The sequence below is a fragment of the Bombina bombina genome, chromosome 1 (assembly GCF_027579735.1).
Source record: "Bombina bombina isolate aBomBom1 chromosome 1, aBomBom1.pri, whole genome shotgun sequence".
Classification (NCBI taxonomy): Eukaryota; Metazoa; Chordata; class Amphibia; order Anura; family Bombinatoridae; genus Bombina; species Bombina bombina.
The window spans coordinates 1277982215-1277998973 of NC_069499.1; the positions used below are offsets into that span (position 1 = coordinate 1277982215).

Below are 16759 nucleotides of genomic sequence, written 5' to 3' on the forward strand. Positions count from 1 at the left end.
CGACCGGACCTCGCCGCTACTCTAATAAATGTATTAACCCCTAAAGCTAAGTCTAATTCTAACACTAACACCCCCCTAAATTAAATATAATTTAAATCTAACGAAATAAAATAAATCTTATTAAGTAAATTAATCCTATTTAAAGCTAAATACTTACCTGTAAAATAAACCCTAATATAGCTACAATATAACGAATAATTATATTGTAGCTATTTTAGGATTTATATTTATTTTACAGGCAACTTTGTATTTATTTTAACCAGGTACAGTAGCTATTAAATAGTTAATACCTATTTAATAGCTACCTAGTTAAAATAATTACAAAATTACCTGTAAATAAAATCCTAACCTAAGTTACAATTAAACCTAACACTACACTATCAATAAATTAATTAATTAAATAAACTATCTACAATTATCTACAATTAAATCAACTAAACTAAATTACACAAAAAAAGATTACAAGAATTTTAAACTAATTACACCTACTCTAAGCCCCCTAAAAAAATAACAAAGCCCCCCAAAATAAAAAAATGCCCTACCCTATTCTAAAATAAAAAGTTAACAGCTCTTTTACCTTACTAGCCCTTAAAAGGGCCTTTTGCGGGCATGCCCCAAAGTAAACAGCTCTTTTGCATTTTAAAAAACATACAATACCCCCCCCAACATTACAACCCACCACCCACATACCCCTAATCTAACCCAAACCCCCCTTAAAAAACCTAACACTAAGCCCCTGAAGATCTCCCTACCTTATCTTCACCACGCCGGGTATCACCGATCCATCCAGAAGAGGGTCCGAAGTCTTCATCCTATCCGGTAAGAAGAGGTCCAGAAGAGGCTCCGAAGTCTTCATCCTATCCGGCACCGGTAGACATCCGGACCGGTAGACATGTTCATCCAGGCGGCGTCTTCTATCTTCATCCATCCGGCGCAGAGCGGGACCATCTTGAAGCAGCCGACGCAGATCCATCCTCTTCTTCCGGCGACTCCCGACGAATGAAGGTTCCTTTAAGTGACGTCATCCAAGATGGCTTCCCTCGAATTCCGATTGGCTGATAGGATTCTGATAGGAAAAAATCTGATTGGCTGATTGAATCAGCCAATCAGATTCAAGTTCAATCCGATTGGCTGATCCAATCAGCCAATCAGATTGAGCTCGCATTCTATTGGCTGATCGGAACAGCAACAGCAACAATGGGGCTGCGTTAGGAGCTGAACGCTGCTTTTTTGCAGGTGTTAGGTTTTTTTTCAGCTCAAACTGTCCCATTGTTTCCTATGGGGATATCGTGCACGAGCACTTTTTTGAAGCTGGCCTCGTCCGTAAGCAACGCTGGTATTTAGAGTTGCAGTGGCGGTAAATGATGCTCTACACTCCCTTTTTGGAGCCTAACGCAGCCCTTCAGAGAACTCTAAATACCAGCATTGTTTAAAAGGTGCGGGGGAAAAAAAACACGCGTATCTAACGCACCCCTTCTAACGCAAAACTCTAAATCTAGGTGTAAGATTAAATTAAAATAAAAAAAAATCCAATATTACCAAAAATAAAAAAGTCCAAGATTACAAAATATAATAAACAAAATTACCCAAAATAAAAAAAATTAAACCTAATCTAATACCCGTATAAAAACAAAAAAGCCACTCCAAAATAAAAACACCCCCTAATCTAACACTAAACTACCAATAGCACTTAAAAGGGCCTTTTGTAGGGCATTACCCTAAATCGATCAGCTCTTTTACCTAAATAAAGTACAAATTACCCCCTAAAAGTAAACAATTTTTGGGGCGGCTTTTTTATAGGGGTATTAGTTTAGGTTTATTTTTTTCTGTAATTTTAGATTTTTTTTTATTTTAATTTAATCCTAGTTTTTTTATTTAAAAAGACACTAAACCCAAATTTTTTCTTTCATTATTCAGATAGAGCATGCAATTTTAAGCAACTTTCTAATTTACTCCTATTATCAATTTTTCTGCATTCTCTTGCTATCTTTATTTAAAAATCAGGAATGTGATGCATAGGAGCCGGCCCATTTTTGGTTGAGAACCTGGGTTATGCTTGCTTATTGGTGGGTAAAGGTAAGCCTCCAATAAGCAAGCGCTATCCATGGTGCTGAACCTAAAATGGGCTGGCTGCTAAGATTTACATTCCTGCTTTTAAAATAAAGATAGCAAGAGAACGAAGAAAAATAGATAATAAGAGTAAATTGTTGTAAATTGTTGCTGAAAATGTCATGAATCATGAAAGAAAAAAATTGGGTTCAGTGTCCCTTTAATGTTAGGATTTATTATTTTAATTTTAAATTAGGATTTTTTTTTATTTGGTAATTTCTAATTAATTTATTAGTAAGGTAGTCTTTTTTATTTTATGTAATTAGGGTTAACTTAGAGGGTGTTAGGTTAGGGGGTTTAGTGATTAGATTAGTTCTTTGCATTGTGGGGGGATGGTGGTTTAGTGGATAATTAGGTATATTGCGTTGTGGGGGGTTGGCGGTTTAGGGATTAATAGTGTTAATAGGTAGATTTCATTGTGGGGGTTGGCAGATTAGGGGTTAATAGTGTAATCAGATACATTCGTTGTGGGGGGATGGCGGATTAGGGTTTAATTACTTTTTTAGTTACTTTGCTTTGTGGGGGTTGGCGGATTAGGGGTTAATAGTTTAATGAGGTGTATTGCATTGTGGGGGGATGGTGGTTTAAGGGTTAATAGTTTGGTTTATTGCATTTTGGGGGGTGGCGGATTAGGGGTTAATAGTTTAAAAAGGTATATTGCGTTGTGAGGGGGTGGCGGATTAGGGGATTAAACTTTATTAGGTACTTTGCGATGTGGGGGTTAATATATTTTATTTAGTTATTGCAGTGGAGGATGGTGGTTGACAGGTATATATTGTGCATGCATTAGGTGTTTTTTAATACTTCTAGGCAGTGATGATAGTTTCATATTCAGCGCAAGGCTTGCTGCGCCTGCCTATGTGTGGCGAGGTGAAAATTGAGTAAAATTTCTTCATTTTCGCAGTGTAAGTCCTTGCGCTGAATATGTGATACTGACTTGCGATGCCAATTCTATGTTAGTTTATGGGAATTAAAATAGCTGGCAACGTGTGAAATATACGCGTCACATTTATATGCAATATCCGACTAAAAACAGCAGACGCCAGCTTTTGCGGGCGACGCCGCATATGTAATCTCGCCCTGTGAAAGCCGAATAATCAGATTTGTTCCCTTCTAACTCCACTCTCCTCAGTGAATCTCCATTACTTTCTCAGGGACATCTTGCAACTTGCAGGGACAACACCTTTCTGTAGAGAAGTATATAAAGGCAGCCCCTGTTATCATGGTTTTTTACAACTCATCAAGCAAATTGATAATTGGGCCCTGAAAGAGAATACATTTTTTAGATTTTGTAGAAGATCAGTAATGTTAAATCATATAGGGCTCCATGTACTAACCGTCGGGCGGATAGCTTCTCAACTCGTGAAGCTCTCCGCCTGCCTTCGCTAAACACGGGAAATGGATCTGTTGATCATCAGAGTGTGTAATGCACGCCCCCTTCATTCGCGGCGACCAATCGCATGACCGAAGGGGCTGTCGATCACTGAGAACGAGAGAAGCAGCAGTATAATAACCTCTGCTTCTTAGATTGCGGGAAGCAGGCTTGCATATGCTTTCGCTGCTTCGTACATGGAGCCCAAAGTCTTCATTTCCAAGATTTAAATAAAAAAACACAGTAGCATCTATTTTACTGTATTGCAAACTAAAAAAAATGTCAATTATATTGTGTCAGGAAGTGCATAATATGCTGAAAAAAATATATAATTTATGTTAATAATTTAAAGAAAGGGCAAAGAAAATGACAATTAAATGCAATTAGTATTAAATGTAAATACGTGTGGGCATAGGACTGCAAAATGACTCAGTGTGGAAAGAGTTAATGCATAACTTCCGTATATGTCTGTAAAGTAAACACCTAACAACCAATTAATTATAAGCAACAATACAACCTCTGAGAGTTTACAGGGTTACAAGTAGGGATTGCGCGTTGTTTTTTTTTTTACCCTTAGTATTCTGCTGACTGATCCTCTGTGTACTGACAGCAGTTAGGAAAAAGATATTTCTTGCTGTTGGTAAAAATTGGTGTTACACATGGGATCCCTGGTCCGAATGATTCTCGTTTTGTGCCTGACTGTGCAGCTGCAGGTCACAGCAGGTGAGTAAAATATTACAAGCTGTCAGAGGAAAATAGGAACGCCTGTTCCAACAGCAAAGATTTAAAAAGACATTACAATGTAAAAGTATTTACTTCAGTCATGCATTTTATTTTAAAACAGATTCTACTTTTTTATTATATTTTATACCCTGACAAAGTGTTAAATGCAGATTCAAATGTACACTCCCAGATTCATTTGGATTTGTATGTGGTTTCTTATTAGGTCATATGTACATATATCTGTCTGTAAATGATTCACAGTCCATATGATATTTAAAGTAACACAACAGCATACCAGGCTATGTTTTTGGTTAAAGGGACACTGTACCCAAATTTTTTCTTTTGTAATTCAGAAAGAGCATGCAATTTTAAGCAACTTTCTAATTTACTCCTATTATCAATTTTTCTTCGTTCTCTTGCTATCATTATTTGAAAAAGAAGGCATCTAAGCTTTTTTTTTTGGTTTCAGTACTCTGGACAGCACTTTTTTATTGGTGGATGAATTTATCCACCAATCAGCAAGGACAACCCAGGTTGTTCACCAAAAATGGGCCGGCATCTAAACTTACATTCTTGCATTTCAAATAAAGATACCAAGAGAATGAAGAAAATTTGATAATAGGAGTAAATTAGAAAGTTGCTTAAAATTTCATGCTCAATCTGAATCACAAAAGACAATTTTTGGGTACAGTGTCCCTTTAAACACATAGGGGCCGAATTATCAAGACCCAAATGGAGCTTGATGCCCCTGTTTCCATGTGATCCTTCAGACTCGCTGGAAACAGCAGTTATGAAGCAGCGGTCTAAAGAGGCCGCGGACATATATCCGCCCGATCCTATACGATTGGGCTGATTGAAACCCCATTCTAGTGGCCGATTGGCTGCGAATCTGCAGGGGGCGTCATTGCACAAGCAGTTCACAAGAACTGTTTGTGCAATGATAAACGCTGTCAGCATTTATCGATGTGTGGCGGACATGATACGCTACATTGTATCATGTCCGCTGGCACATTAATAAATAGGCCCCATAGTCACAAAAGGAAAGTTTTTTAAAAATTCAATGTTCTTATAAAATATAGCAATTTGTTATAACTGGTAGAAAACTGTTGTATACAATGGTAAATACATTTTTCAGTTATGTTATATTATTTTCTTTGTACTTGTTTATATTTTAAAATTCTGCATCTTTACAAAACTTTATGTCCTGTCTATAAGTAAATAGGTTAAAGGACAGAGAAGTCTAGATGCACAAAAAAAGTTTTTATAAATTCACAGAGGTCTCTATAGCCCCTTCTACATCCCCATTGTTGTGTTATTTTATACAGCTGATTCACTAAAGTTCATTTTTAACTATTTGTCAGCTGAGTAGAGGGAGACTAGTGAGGTTGGGGAGACTGAAGAGGCATCTTAAAAAGTAATTCCCACTTAGACAAGGGATGGAGCTCTGTATTCACTTATAGGCATAATGTACAGATTGCATTTTATGCAATACTTAGTGAGATACTTACATTGAAAACAATGGGCTAGATTACAAGTGGTGCGCTATTGTTTGTGTGGGACCCGATAAGCAGTATTGCGACCAGAATAACTTGTGTGCATATTACAAGTTAAAAAGTAAATTTGCACTCAGCAGATTAGCACAAGTGAAGACCTAGCATACGCTGTTGGCATTTAATGTTGAGCAAGCATTTCTGGTGAAATGCTTGTGCAATACTGCCCCCTGCAAATTCGCAGCCAATTGGCTGCTAGCAGGGGGTGTCAATCATCCCGATCACATCCGATCGGGATAATTGCAGTCCCTCTGAGTTAAGGAGCAGCGTTCGTAAGAGCGGGAAACATCGGGGGTAGATTGCAGCATCCGCTGCTTGTTAAATCTACCATACCAAATGCACTTGCTGCTCAGATCATCAGGGAAAGAACACATCTGTGTACATCCGTCATAGCGGGGGTGGCGGACAGTACAGCTGAACTGCTGCCAGTGGAGGCTCCTCCATATGTGAACCCCCAGCCCAAATGAAGGGAAAACATTTTGAATGAAACATATTTTTTCCAATAGCCCCCCTATTGGAAAAATTATATTTAATTTATAGCCCCCAATAAATAAAAGCCAAAATCTTTTTGAAAAAATAAATAAAAAATGTTTGTATTTTTATTTATTTAACCGCTCGTGCGGTTAGCCTGATGCCGTCCTTATAGTGCTATCACTAGATTTGCCTGCAGCCTGCTCCGCCTCCCAAACCATCCCTATACTCTCTTAATCGCACAGTTCAGCCTGTGCGATAGACAGTGTGAGTGAGCAGAGAGGTGGTGCTAACGGTCATCACTACAGTCCCGTGATGACGCCGCAGCTTGATGAGGCTCCTCCCGCGCTACACTTAGAACCCCAGAGTGAGTCAGGGGCCCCAAACTTGTCAGGTGCCCGACCGGGCCCCTCACATACCCCCACTATTTGCAGCATCCAGCTGCACAGAACATTTTGTCAAGAAGGGTTCTTTACATGCTGCATGGTAGGCACTGGAAACTACAAGTTCCACAATGCAGTGCAGCAAATGTCTCCTTCATATCAGAGTTGGAGGGAGGAGTTCCCACCAAGCCTACAAGTAAAACATTGAGTGAGGAGGAAGAGCGCTCCTGTCACAGCTGAAGCAGCTAAGGTTGCCACCAGGTTAAAGTCACTGTCTGTGCCTGCCTTGTAATGTTTATTTGAGGTTTGAAGTGGCGTGGGACGCCTGCTTTGATCTGCTATGCTGCCGGCTGAGCCTTCCCTGTGTCAGACACAAAAAGTTCTGTGCAGTGCTTCTCCGGGCTCTAACTTTGTCTGTTTATCTTCTTGCTGATCAGGTCAGCTATGAAGGCTGCTCACTCCTGCTAAATGAGACTCGGAACGAAGAGGGTCTTTAATATGCTAAAAAATAAGTCAAAACAATAGCAATGGCTGACTGCCCTTAAAGGGACATTAAACACTAAATACATGCTAGATAGAATGATGCATTCAAAGAAAAGATTAGTCCATGAATAACATGCAGATGTATTTTTTAAAGTTTCATTAGTTGTTTAAAAAGTGACACAATAAGTGTAAAGTTTTAGTGTCTATAAAACACTGGGAGCTGCCATGTTGTAACTCATGTTACCTTCTCTGGTGTGGCCAATTAGGGTCAGTTATAAATAGGTCACTAGAGTGTGCAGCCAATGGTTGTGCTGGATTTAACAGTGTTCTGCACTTCCATTTCTAATAGGAACTGAAAAGCTCACAATTTCATAATGGAATTACAGGCAAAGAGGACAAAATAAATAATGAAAGTATATTGCAGAGTTGTTTTATTATATACAATTTATCATTTTATATTACCATCTCAAAGTGTTTAATGTCCCTTTAACCCTCTGACCCCAATGCCATAAATGAGTATGAGTTGACAGTTATAGTGCTGAGAAAATATAGGCTTACACACAATTTTAAAAGTGTCTTAGTGACTTTAATCACTAGCTGTATTAAATGTTATGCAACGGCTGGTTAAAGCCATTAAGACCCTTTATAAATCTACACAAGGGTTCATTTTCTTTTTTTTTTTTCTTTTTTCTTTTTTATTAATATACATCAAACACAAGTAAAAATACATACTTAAAAAAAAAAAAAAAAAAACACACACTTTGTGCAGATTTATGAAATGTCTTTAGGCTTTAGCCATCAGTTGCATAACAATTAATACTGCTACTGTTTAAAGTCAGTGATATTCCATAAATCTGTACCAAAAATTATGAATATTTTACTTATGTATGATGAATTATGGGCATTATTGAGTTTTCTGTCAAGAATTTTAAGAGCTTGGCCATCCTTTCATATCTTAAAAAAGACATTAGTCATTTTTTTAGTCAAATTGTAAAAATTGTGGGTATTTTAAAATACCAAGAAAAAAAACATGTTGTTTTTAAGCTTTGTAATGTCATTGCCCACCAGTAACACAATGAGAGAGATCAGCTTATTAGCCTGTCCAGCAGGTAAAATACCTATTTTACCTGCTGGAGTATATTCCAAATAAAAATATTTATTTTGTCCTTTGAAATGGCTGCTTTTGCCCATTGTATCTTCACCTATACTGAATGGTAAAGCTCTAATATTCATTTTCAGTTGTTCTCTCAGACACTGACTGCTGCATGGACATCAAAGGCAGAAAAAGGCAGCAAACGCCAAATCTTTTTTTTTTTAATACTTTTATTTTCCAACTAAGAGGTTTACAGACATAAAACAAATACACAGTACATTCCTACGGCTAGATTTAGAGTTTTGTCGGTAACGACCCACGTAGCTAACGCATGCTTTCCCCCCCCCCCCACCTTTTAAATACCGCTGGTATTTAGAGTTCACAGAATGGCTGCGTTAGGCTCCAAAAAGGGAGCGTAGAGCATAATTTACGGCCACTGCAACTCTCAATACCAGTGGTGCTTACGGACGCGGCCAGCTTCAAAAACGTGTTCGTGCACGATTCCCCCATAGGAAACAATGGGGGAGTTTGAGCTGAAAAAAAACCTAACACCTGCAAAAAAGCAGCGTTAAGCTCCTAACGCAGCCCCATTGTTTCCTATGGGGAAACACTTCCTAAGTCTGCACCTAACACTCTAACATGTACCCAGAGTCTAAACACCCCTAGCATTACACTTATTAACCCCTAATCTGCCGCCCCAGCTATCGCTGACACCTGCATATTTTTTTTAACCCCTAATCTGCCGCTCCGTACACCGCCGCAACCTACATTATACCTATGTACCCCTAATCTGCTGCCCCTAACACCGCCGACCCCTATATTATATTTATTAACCCCTAATATGCCGCCCCCAACGTCGCCTCCTACTACCTACAATAATTAACCCCTAATCTGCCGACCGGACCTCACCGCTACTATAATAAATGTATTAACCCCTAAAGCTAACTCTAACCCGAACCCTAACACCCCCCTAACATAAATATAATTTAAATCTAACTAAATAAATTAACTCTTATTAAATAAATTATTCCTATTTAAAGCTAAATACTTACCTGTAAAATAAACCCTAATATAGCTACAATATAAATTATAATTATATTGTAGCTATTTTAGGATTAATATTTATTTTACAGGTAACTTTGTATTTATTTTAACCAGGTACAATAGCTATTAAATAGTTAATAACTATTTAATAGCTACCTAGATAAAATAATTACAAAATTACCTGTAAAATAAATCCTAACCTAAGTTACAATTAAACCTAACACTACACTATCAATAAATTAATTAAATAAAATACCTACAATTATCTACAATTAAACCTAACACTACACTATCAATAAATTAATTAAATACAATACCTACAAATAAATACAATGAAATAAACTAACTAAAGTACAAAAAATAAAAAGAAACCTAAGTTACAAAAAATAAAAAAATATTTACAAACATTAGAAAATATTACAACAATTTTAAACTAATTACACCTACTCTAAGCCCCCTAATAAAATAACAAAGACCCCCAAAATAAAAAAATGCCCTACCCTATTCTAAAATTAAAATAGAAAAGCTCTTTTACCTTACCAGCCCTGAAAAGGGCCCTTTGCAGGGCATGCCCCAAAGAATTCAGCTCTTTTGCCTGTAAAAAAAACCCATACAATACCCCCCCCCAACATTACAACCCACCCCCCACATACCCCTAATCTAACCCAAACCCCCCCTTAAATAAACCTAACACTAAGCCCATGAAGATCTCCCTACCTTGTCTTCACCACACCGGGTCCCGATCGGTCCAGAAGAGCCTCCAATGTCTTGATCCAAGCCCAAGTGGGGGGCTGAAGATGTCCATGATCTGGCTGAAGTCTTCATCTGTCATGTCTGAGGTCTTGTCAGTTTGTCTGTCCCTTTAAATTTGAACCCTTATAAGGCTCCTCCTAACTAAATCCTGTGCTCTGTAATTTGATCCTTATGCTGAGTATCCTGGCTTGTGCTGAAGCAATCTACATGCTCTCTGGATCTCTACCTGAGCCTACTTACAGGAACTCACCAAAAACTATTTCCTGCAACTTTTTGTTATTTCTTATGCTTGCTACAAATACCTTTTTGTCTCCTCAGCATTTACTTAAGCTTTTAGGCTTACAGCTCACAGATTGTGCTTTTCAGAATTCCTCTGCCGTGCCTGTCAGCAGCTCCTCTGCTATACTCACAGCCTGCACTCCCTGTTTGGCGATACTGGACTCCAGGTGACTGCTGCTTTTCCTCTATCAGAATCTTTCACCAGACCACAGGATTAAAGGTACTGAATATTCCTTTGGCATTACCATTTTGAAAGTGTTTTCTGGACTCATCAGGTTTTATTGCAAACTTGTATCTTATATGCTGTGAACTGAACTTATCATTGCAATCTGTGCCTATGTACATTCACTCCAGGAAAAGGCTGCATTTCTCATATATGTGACTCTATTTTCTGATACTTCTACAAGTGAACTGACTTATTAGCTTAAGTATAAGTATAAATATTCTACCTATTCTTCAGTATTATATGCAAATTTCATTTTTGTCTCACTCTTGCCTGTTAATCCTTATATACAGGCACTAATATCCTTTTCTCCTCTGTTCAGCAAGTATTGGATTCAGCTTTCACTAATTGAGCTATCCTTTCTGCAGAGTTGAGAATTCCTTTTTAACCCATACTGGGCCCTCAGTCTAGGATCAGAATAGGGGATTGTGACTTAACAGCCCCGATATTTGTGAGACTGAGTGGTAACCTAACCAATTCCCTGTATTGATTCTTACATATTACAGAGCCAAAAAGAAAAGGGAATTAATATGGAGTTAGCAGAACTCACTAATAAAGTATCTGCATTAGCTCAGAACATGGATATACTAATTCAAGGCATTAGAGAGATCCAGTCTGAGAATCAGTATCTCAGAACAGTCATTAGAGACAACATTGACAACAGACCCTCCATGCCTGAATCACCCCCTGATCCTCAAGTCTGTCCCCCAGAGAGATTTTCAGGGGATAGAAATCAGTTCAGAGACTTTAAAAATTCTTGTCTCCTTTTCTTCTCATTGAAACCTAAGACTTATCCTACTGAACGTACAAAAGTTCTTACTGTTATTTCATATCTGAAAGGAGAACCCAAAGCTTGGGCTACCAATTTTTTTGAGAATAATGATCCAATTCTGGATTCTCTACAACAGTTCTTTGAGAAAATGTCTTTCCTCTATGAGGATACAAATAAACAGAATACAGATGAAAATGCACTTAAGGCATTAAAACAGAATAGAAGACCTGCTGAGGATTATGTCTCTGATTTCAAAAGGTGGGCACCTGACACCATGTGGAATGAGGCAGCATTGCTATACCAATTCCGTACTGGTCTTTCAGACATTGTTAAGGACGAATTGGCAAGGGGTCCTCTCCCCTCTACTCTCGATGGACTTATGTCACATGCTGTCACTATAGATCGGAGGATTCGTGAACGTAAAAGTGAGAGAGGTTATGCAGAACAGCCATGGAGAAAGTCACCTATACCATCCTATACTCCTCCTGTTGCCCGCACTTCTGTTGAACCAATGGAGATTGCTTTTACTAAAGGTCCTTTGACTACAGAAGAAAAGAACAGAAGAAAGGCCAATAATTTGTGCTTATACTGTGCTTCCAAGGCACATACAGTAAAGGACTGTCCTATTCTCCAGAAACAAAAGGGTAAGAGTAGGTCTTCAGTAGTAGTTTGTACTCAACACTTTTCACTTATTACTCATTGTAACCTCTCTATCTCTTTACAGTGGGAGGGACAAAGAATCCAGACACAGGCCATTATTGACTCCGGAACCACGGGCAATTTCATTGATAAAACTTTTCTTGATAAATATCACATTCCATTAATAAAACGTATTGATTCACTAGCCATACGTGTGATTGATGGTTCTTATTTATCTTCAGGTCCTGTCACCCATAAGACTGTACCACTGCTCATGACCACTACTTCTGGTCATAGAGAGTCTATATCCTTTGACGTTATAGCATCACCCCTGTTTCCTATAGTTCTAGGTCTACTCTGGTTGCAAACACACGAACCTCAGATATCTTGGAGAAATACACAAGTTCTCTTCAATTCTACATTTTGTTCTAAATCCTGTTACCTGCCAACACATATACTTAACACATCCATTGAGACTCCTGTTATTCCTAAGACATACTCAGACTTTATGGATGTTTTTGACAAAACTGAAGCAGAAAACTTACCTCCACACAGGTCATACGACTGCCCCATAGAATTGTTACCTGGTTCTGATATCCCATACGGACATATATACCCTCTTTCTGAGCCAGAATTTGTACATTTGAAACAATATCTCGATGACAACTTACGGAAGGGCTTTATTAGGCCATCCACATCCCCAGCTGGTGCGGGTATGTTCTTCGTCCGTAATAAAGATAACACGTTAAGACCAATTATTGAAAGCAAGCTGATAAGGGAGGAGGGGTAGTAGTACTAAACACTAAAGATTATATAAAAGAAGCAGAAAGAATATTAGGAGACACAGACACCTACAAAAACTACCATTTAATCCCATCCAAAAACAAATAAAAAAGTTTGAGAGTATCTTGAATGAAGCTAAACAAACAGAAATAATAAACAATCAAGAACATCAATTCTTAAATATTACACATCCCGAAACTCCAGTTTTTTACTACCTCCCAAAAATACATAAGACTTTAGACCATCCGCCAGGACGACCCATAATTTCAGGGATCGGCAGTCTAACCTCCAACATGTCACAATATGTAGATACATTCTTACAAAAATATGTCTTCAATTCTACATTTTGTTCTAAATCCTGTTACCTGCCAACACATATACTTAACACATCCATTGAGACTCCTGTTATTCCTAAGACATACTCAGACTTTATGGATGTTTTTGACAAAACTGAAGCAGAAAACTTACCTCCACACAGGTCATACGACTGCCCCATAGAATTGTTACCTGGTTCTGATATCCCATACGGACATATATACCCTCTTTCTGAGCCAGAATTTGTACATTTGAAACAATATCTCGATGACAACTTACGGAAGGGCTTTATTAGGCCATCCACATCCCCAGCTGGTGCGGGTATGTTCTTCGTCCGTAATAAAGATAACACGTTAAGACCAATTATTGAAAGCAAGCTGATAAGGGAGGAGGGGTAGTAGTACTAAACACTAAAGATTATATAAAAGAAGCAGAAAGAATATTAGGAGACACAGACACCTACAAAAAACTACCATTTAATCCCATCCAAAAACAAATAAAAAAGTTTGAGAGTATCTTGAATGAAGCTAAACAAACAGAAATAATAAACAATCAAGAACATCAATTCTTAAATATTACACATCCCGAAACTCCAGTTTTTTACTACCTCCCAAAAATACATAAGACTTTAGACCATCCGCCAGGACGACCCATAATTTCAGGGATCGGCAGTCTAACCTCCAACATGTCACAATATGTAGATACATTCTTACAAAAATATGTACACGATTTACCATCATACCTCAAGGACACCACTGATTTTCTGAATACCATAACAATATAAAATTGGCAAACAGACTATACATTAGTCACTTGCGATGTGAATTCACTTTATACTAATATCCAACATAAATTAGGTATTGCAGCTTCAGAACATTTCCTTAATTTAGATTATGAAATGAAAACACCACAAATAAAATTTATCATAGATTGTATAACATTCATTTTGGAAAATAACTACTTCAACTTTAACAACACTTTTTATTTGCAACTAAAAGGCACCGCTATGGGCACGAGGTTTGCACCCAGTTATGCAAATTTATTTATGGGGAGGTTTGAAGAAGAACACATTTTACACTCCCCATGGGGTGCAAACCTTGTGCTCTACAAGCGATTTATCAATGATATATTTTTCATCTGGAAAGGTGACGTTGAATTATTGAACCTGTTCCTTGAGGATATCAATTCCAATAATTGGGGAATAAAATTTACTCATGAATATAGTAAAGAACACATACACTTTCTTGATGTCCAAATAAAGATTAGTAATAATACTATCATTACTGAAACATATTTCAAACCCACCGATACTAATAGTTACTTACATCCAGATAGCTGTCATCTCAACAAATGGATCAATAATATACCTAAGGGTCAATTTTATAGAATAAAGAAAAACTGTTCAGAAGATCAAACTTTCCTTACACAAGCTAAGACATTAGAAAAGAAATTTCAGGACAAAGGATATGGAGATAATATAATCAAAGAAGCAAAAGCACAAGCAATAAAAAAAGATAGAACAGAATTATTAAAGTATAAGAAGAAGGATGCCAATAAAAATACAAATAATCAAATATCATTCATAACAGAATATAATGAAGACCATAAAACCATAAAAAAGATCCTAGATAAGCACTGGCATATAATTAAGAAAGATCCAATCCTGTCAGACATTATAGACCAATACCCTACTATAATATATAGAAAAACCAAAAACTTAAAGAGCATACTAGCACCTAGCCAGTTCAATAAAAACATGAAATTAAGACAACAAGATTTACTAGGAAATAATCTTCAAGGCTTCTATCCTTGTAACAGCTGTAAAGCTTGCAAATTTGGTAAAAAAGATAAAGAAGTGATATCCTCCAACAATAATTATAAACATCTGATAAGAGAGACAATCAGATGTTCAGACATTAATGTAATCTATCTAATACAATGCCAATGCAAATTACAGTATTTAGGACAAACTAGTAGACCTCTACACGACAGAATAAGAGAACATCTCTCAAATATAAAACGTGGTAACTGTAAACACTTACTCTCAAAACATTTTACAGAAATACATCATAAGAAACCAATAGGTTTTAAATATTGGGGTATTAAAAAAGTTTTGAATAATAGAGGAGGAGATATAGAAAATATTTTACTATTAAAAGAAGCAGAATTAATATTCAAATTTAACACATTGACACCGAATGGTCTCAATGCAGAACTTAACTTGAATCCTTTTATATAAAGTTAACACAGATATCCCATTAAATAGTTCCATATAAAATATAATTTCCTAACATATCCCAATAGAACTATCTTTATAATCCACCATTTCTGTACCATATACATAAAATAAATATAAGGTATAATCTCAACCTTGACATATGGCAATCTATTGACCTATATTGTATTACACAAGTTCCCCTACTATTGTGATCCTTTTAAATATATACTCATTGTGTCTTTCCATATATAATTATTTTGACATACATCCTCATCCATTTAATGGTATAAACTTGAATTTGTGTAACAATAAATACATGTAATTCTTTCAAAATTTTAGAATCACCACAAGCACTTAGCGTAATTACTGTTTGAGCGCAATATTGTCATTATTTTATATGTCATTGTTTTATATGCAGAGTGATACATGTGTGCCATTATGTTACTCTGATATTATCAGTTTCTTACTATCATTAATTCTACTAATATTAGATGCATAGACAAAAATCGCTTGTCATTTGATATCTTGGGAGGAGTTTTTCAACGCCCAGAATACTAGAAATAGAGCCACAGAAAACACACAAGAATAGGAAGTCTTGATAAAGGCGCATACCCAGCGCTGAAACGCGTAGATTTTTACAATCTAGTGTGATCGAATTTGGCTCCAGCAAGAAAACCCTACAGAACCGCTATTGCACCACTCCCCCAACGACCCGGCTATCCGATTGGACCTCCGAGGACCACGTGACTACTCTGTGTAAACGTCAGGGTAGGAAGGACTCACCGGGAAATTCAAAGGTGAGACGCTCACAAACCCTCACAAACCATCACAGCTACACGGCAACACGCCGAACAGAGACGCCATCCCGGGTCAATTACAGCCTTCCCATAACCCACGAAATTTGAAGAGGAGGTAAGGGATATCGGTAGTCCGGTAGGGGTGAGCATCTTAAGAACTTTGTATAATTCTATTTTAACCCCTTAATGACCGCAGCACTTTTCCATTTTCTGTCCGTTTGGGACCAAGGCTATTTTTACATTTTTGCGGTGTTTGTGTTTAGCTGTAATTTTCCTCTTACTCATTTACTGTACCCACACATATTATATACCGTTTTTCTCGCCATTAAATGGACTTTCAAAAGATACCATTATTTTCATCATATCTTATAATTTACTATAAAAAAATTATAAAATATGAGGAAAAATTGAAAAAAAAACACTTTTTTCTAACTTTGACCCCCAAAATCTGTTACACATCTACAACCACCAAAAAACACCTATGCTAAATAGTTTCTAAATTTTGTCCTGAGTTTAGAAATACCCAATGTTTACATCTTCTTTGCTTTTTTTGTAAGTTATAGGGCCATAAATACAAGTAGCACTTTGCTATTTGCAAACCACTTTTTTTTTCAAAATTAGCGCTAGTTACATTAGAACACTAATATCTTTCAGGAATCCCTGAATATCCATTGACATGTATATTTTTTTTTTAGTAGACAACCCAAAGTATTGATCTAGGCCAATTTTGGTATATTTCATGCCACCATTTC

At 37.0% G+C, this 16759-nt stretch overlaps 1 long non-coding RNA gene and 1 pseudogene across 1 annotated transcript; both read left to right on the forward strand.

Annotated features, from left to right (window-relative positions):
- Nucleotides 1–4080: 4080 nt before the first annotated feature.
- Nucleotides 4081–16759, forward strand: part of LOC128642311 (fatty acyl-CoA hydrolase precursor, medium chain-like) — a 141073-nt pseudogene continuing 128394 nt past the window's right edge.
- On the forward strand, nt 11826–12101 carry LOC128642318 (uncharacterized). The gene is made up of 2 exons (XR_008399643.1): nt 11826–11899; nt 11980–12101. It is a non-coding gene; the product is annotated as an uncharacterized LOC128642318 (long non-coding RNA).